This window comes from Scatophagus argus, chromosome 2, assembly GCF_020382885.2.
Source record: "Scatophagus argus isolate fScaArg1 chromosome 2, fScaArg1.pri, whole genome shotgun sequence".
NCBI lineage: Eukaryota > Metazoa > Chordata > Actinopteri > Scatophagidae > Scatophagus > Scatophagus argus.
The window spans coordinates 23,883,965-23,889,964 of NC_058494.1; positions in this window are offsets into that span (position 1 = coordinate 23,883,965).

Sequence of the window (6,000 nt, forward strand, 5' to 3'; positions counted from 1 at the left end):
TTTATGGAGCTTTGCTTTGTGCACTGGGGCACAGTCATGCTGGAATAGAAAAGGGCCTTCAACAAACTGTTGCCACAAAGTTGGAAGCATAGCATTGTCCAACATGTCTTGGTATGCTGAAGCATTAAGATTTCCCTTCACTGGAAGTCAGGGGCCAAGCCCAACCGCTGAAGAACAGCCCTGTGCCACACCTGAATTCAATAATAAACAGATATGTCCCAATACTTTTGTGTATATAATGTATTTGCATGCCTGATTTTGACAGGAGACATTAACAAACTTTTCTTGACTGTTTTGACCCAACAATGTGAACTTTTCAAGCCCCCTTGTCCTCTGCCTGCTCTCACTCCTCAAACCTCCTGCCTTCCATCCTCCATCACTCCTTTTGGGACTGAAATCTAAACTCACTCCTCACATGGTGCCTAAAGGTAAACACTTCCTCCCCCTCTCCACTTATGTCTCCTCCCCCTCCATCAGTGCTGACCACCTGCACCTCCTCTCCTCCTCATATGAGCTCAGCCGACCTCCAGGTCTCTCTTCCAGTCTCCTGCTCTTTTCCCACCGTCTGCCTCAACCTGACTCGTAAACACACTGACATAAACACACAAACACACACACACGCTCATACACAGTTGGAGCGGCGGGTTCTCTCTAATGACGTCCTCGGAGTATAATTAGTCTGGCCAATTAACAGCAGTAACGATGCTTGCATTCATTATGTCAAATTACACTGTGCTGACAAAGTGTCAACTCAGCTACGCTCACCTGCCGAGGCGAACTGCGTGAGTGTGAGTTTATGTGTGTGCTCTGCCAGTTTATTAAATCCTACTTCATCGTTCTGGAGATGAAGAATGTCCTGCCCGTTTCTTTGCTGCACAAACACACACACAGATACACACGTACATGCATTCGATTAGCACACTTGCAGGAGATCTGTAATTCTGGTGCCTGTCGTTGTGGCGATGCTCTCGTGCTCAACAATACGGCCTGCAAAACCAGTTGGATCGGTGCACTGCATGATTAAATCATTGATATTGATTGTGTGTGTGTGTGTGTGTATACTCGCAGTGTTATTAAATGCTATATTTTACTATGAGTCGGGTGGGATGGTGGCAGCTGTGATCTGTGTGGCCTGAGATGTGATTTCACACACGTACACACACATTTGCATAACACAGATGAATGCTGAGGTGGAGGGTCGAGGGGTGGGAGGTGGATTCATCTTAATTAGCATCTTGGTCCTCTGGAAGTAAACTACTCTGTTGGGAACACACACACACACACACACAGGCAGAAGTGGAAGTTGTACTGGAATTGTTTACTCAAGTAAAAGCATTAATGTACACTGTAGCTGGTTAAGATGGAGCTAAATTTACTTACTTTAAACACTGTTACATTACATTTATTTAGCAATAAATGCATTCAGCCATGTGCAAACAACCCAAACACTGCCAGATCTGTTCAAGTACGTCAACTTCATCATCATGCCGTTGGGTAGTGTAACGATGGATCATATTTTGTAAGATGCATAAGATATTCTGACATATGTATAAAACATTAATCTGCAGAGTGACCAACACTATAGCTGTCAAATAATTGCAGTAGCGTAAAAATGTACATGTCATGGTAAACTGAAGTGGAAATATAAAGTAGAATAAAATTTAATATACTGTACTGTTCCTCAGACTTATTCAGAGTAAAGTGTACAATTACTATTATGAAATGTATTGTTTGTGCAGCCACAGTTGAATGGAGCTCATGTTTTCATGCAATAAAAAAAAAAAACTCCATTATCATCCAAAATAATTCGAACAAAATAGGTTAAAAAAAAAAAAAGCCACACAAGCATTTCCTCATCTGTCATTTCTATGATCACGGTCTGGTTTGGGCCACTAAAAGTACTTGGCTGACTGAGGCAAACAGCAGTTTCAGCTCAAAGGTCCACTTCCTAACTTATCAGCTTTCAGTTCACTGTGCTGATCACAGTAAGTAACGTCAGCCAGTGCAGCAGTGTGTCACCTTTGTGCATTTGAATAGTTTTATTGAGTTCTACAGACACATGAGGTGCACTAAGTGGACAAAAGAATTGGGACACCTGGTTCCTCATATGAAAACCAAACATGGAGGAATGAATAAAGAGGTTGATTTCTTTGCATGGGTCAATGCACAAGATAAAATGATTGTCAGAGAAGGTTTTAATATTTTGAAACCCTGGAACAAAGTAATCGTAACCGAATGTTTTTGTGCACTCAACCCTCATTTCTAGACCTCCACAACAAAAAGTAATTAATTTCAAATAGAACAGGCTGCATATGGTACACTATTTAGACAAAAGTATTGGTACACACAACAGGGTCTTTAATGGCATCTCAATCTAAACACACAGACAGCTTTGCAGCAGTAACAGCTTCTACTCTTCTGTGAAGGCTTTCCATGAGACTTTGGAGTGTTTCTGCCCATTCATACAGTAGAGCATTTGTGAGGTCACACACTGATGTTGGACCAAAAGGCCTGGCTCACAATCTCCGTTCCAGTTCATCCCAAAGGTGTTGGATGGGGTTGAGGTCAGGGCTCTGTGTGGGCCAGTCAAGTTCTTCCACACCAAACTCATCCAACCATGTCTTTATGGAGCTTTGCTTTGTGCACTGGGGCACAGTCATGCTGGAATAGAAAAGGGCCTTCAACAAACTGTTGCCACAAAGTTGGAAGCATAGCATTGTCCAAAATGTCTTGGTGTGCTGAAGCATTAAGATTTCCTACACTGGAAGTCAATGGCCGAGCCCAAACCCTGAGAAGCAGACCTATACTAAACTTGAATTCAACATGAAAGTGGTGTCCCTATACTTTTGTCTATATAGTGTATCTGTGGCTACACAAACAACACTTGTTAGCAGGATAAATTCTTGACTAGTTTTAGTTCCTTCAGAGGACTTTTTTCAATAATAACAAAAAGCTTCAGCAACACCAGTGTGATCCTCCGAGTAGAGTTTGAAGTGTACTTTGTTACTTTCTAAAACTGAGTAAATATACATTCATATTTATACACATGGGCTCATACATATGACAACACAGGCAGTTAAACACAGACTTGATCCAAGCAAAGGACAGGGACCTGAGCAGTCCTCTGATAGGCAATTAGCTCATGAAGTGACATAGACATGCACTCAGAAACAAATACACAAGCACAAATACACACACACACACACACACACACACACAGAAGAAGCAGAGCTGGCTTGCTCTCTTGATAGGCAATTAACTTACTTCAGACACCTCATCAGGAAGTGAACAAAAAATCCCCCCACTAATCGGACACACTAACAGGCACACGCACACAGACACACACACACGTCCTCGCAGCTTTGCATATGCAGCGTTCATTCAAGCATTGATATGCAGTGTGAGCAGGAGAATCTGTTCCCATTGCTAGCGCCTTAGCATTGCTAAATTTCAGATGCACATACACAGACACGTTCAGCCACACACACACACACACTCTCGCACCAACATACACTCATCGGAGGGATCAGGGGGCAGATGATTCGTCAGGAGTCCTGCTGAGTTAAATAATCACACTCGGGTGTTTAATCACTAACGAGAACCTGATGATGCTCTTTAATTAACACAACACTAATTGAAGAGGGCTGGCGAATCACAGCTCTCGGTGCTGTCTGTTATTTGAGTAATTAGAAAGCAAAGGATTGTGGGCGAGGAGCCTCCAGCTGTAGGTGGGTCAAAGGCAGTTTGTGTAGCCTGGAAATGTATTAGAGGAGGTTCTTTCAGGATAAGAACAATGGCTGTTGAGGTGTTTGTGCAGGGTGTTATGGTAAAACACAAGCCAGGAAGTGTTAAAAGATTGATCGAAGCTTTTCTTTAAATGGTTTTGTTTTCTAAAGACAATTAAGACATATAAATGACAGAAAGACAGAAAAATGTGCTTCAGAGTTGTTAATACACTATATAGTATAAAGTATTGGAGTGCCTGACCATTACCTCAACGTGAACTATAGTGACATCACAGCTTTGCAGCTCTAACAGCTTCCACTCTTCTGTGAAGGCTTTCCACAACATGTTGGAGTGTTTCTGTGGGAATTTGTGCCCATTCATGCAGTTGAACATTTGTGAGGTCACACACTGATGTTGGACCAAAAGGCCTGGCTCACAATCTCCATTCCAGTTCATCCCAAAGCTGTTGGATGGGGTTGAGGTCAGGACTCTGTGTGTTTTTATGGAGCTTTGCTTTGTGCACTGGGGCACAGTCATGCTGGAATAGAAAAGGGCCTTCAACAAAATGCTGCCACAACGGTGGAAGCATAGCATTGTCCAAAATGTCTTGGTGTGCTGAAGCATTAAGATTTCCCTTCACTGGAAGTCAGGAGCTGAGTCCAACCCCTGAGAAACAGGCCCATAAAGAAGAGGTGTCTGGATACTTTTGTCTATATAGTGTATCCTTTTCACATTGTGTAAATGCAGGATTTTACCCATGTTAGCTTGCTAGCTGCAAAACTACTAAGAACACGGCACACACAGATTGAGTAGCTAAGAGGGTGATGACAGACTACTTACGTCTCATACTGATTACCTACTTTAATTTAAAACCAATATACTGTGGTTGTAGAAGTACTGAGAGAACAGACAAAAACCATACAAACATGCTGAAAAACCTCTGCTAATGAAGACAAAGTACAGCTGAGGCTGAGAGAAATGCTGTCAGTCTTGCAACATGTATTGTCTGGTGTATAGACACGTATACAAAATGTCATGGAAATCCATCCAATAATTAATGAGCTCTTTTGATTGGGAACAAAATGGTGGACTGTCCAAGTGACCAATATTGCACCCATAGATCCACATGGTAACTTTAACCCTAACCTCGACATTTGAGAATAAACTAAGTCAAAGTCAAAGAATAATATAACACGTATCGATAAAATGGGAATTCATTTGAGAACATCTAAATGTGCAGCAGCCACATCATCATATTAAATTTCTATGCAGAAAACCTATACAAGCTGCAACCCCCCCAATTAGTTTGCTACGTCTTTCTGTAAAAAGAGGTTTAACGTTAAGTATTTCTCATATTACCTTTGGCATATTGGTGCGAGATGACAAAAGATATATTCATGCAGTATATTCCTGCTTTCTCACCAGCACATTTTTTTTAGAACGTAGAATAATCTGATTATTCAAATAGATGTTAATTAGACCTGCCTCCTCAAAAGATGGCATTATTCGGCTGAATGGACTCGAGTCATCTCTCAAGATTCCTCTAATGCCACAAAAGATCCTGCGTGGACGTAAAAAGAAAAGCTCTGTCTTTTTTTTTGTGTTTTGTTACATTTTTATTTGGCCAATTTCCTTTTGTCTTCCCTCAGTGTTCCTCTGGTGGGATACAATTTGAAGTGGGACAATGGCGGTGGATGAATAACCTGATATAATACATATTCATGGCGTTTGAGAGGCAGTTGAGTTGATCCACTTGTTTGAGACACAACAAAGGTAGCTTCCGCTCACTCTGTTATCCTCTCTGCTCCCAATCCCTCCTCCGTGCCTCCTTCAATAGTTTGCCTGTTCGTTCCTCCTTAATTATCTTTTGAAATCCCCCCTCTGTTCAAACCTTTGTCCTTTTCCCATGTGGAGCCTATAAACAGACAGCAGCAGCTTTCTGCAGGGAAATAAAAGGAGGACGGAGAGACAAGAAAACATTTCTCACATTTTATTGCTGTATTAATAATGTTGTAGTTTTTTTGTGCTCTTTTACCAGTAGCATAAAAACAACGCAAACTTAGCACGAGAAGGTTTTGAGAACATGAAAAAGCTGATACAATGATTAGTGGAGCAAATTTGCAAACACTAGCTGCTATATATAAAATGACAACAGACAAGAGCCGCCTCAACAGTCTCATTGGTAGAACAATTGTAATTACAGTAACATTGTCTGGTAATCCTTCTAAATGGGAGCCAGGAAGTAAATCGGTTTGATGACAGTGGTGCTCAGCT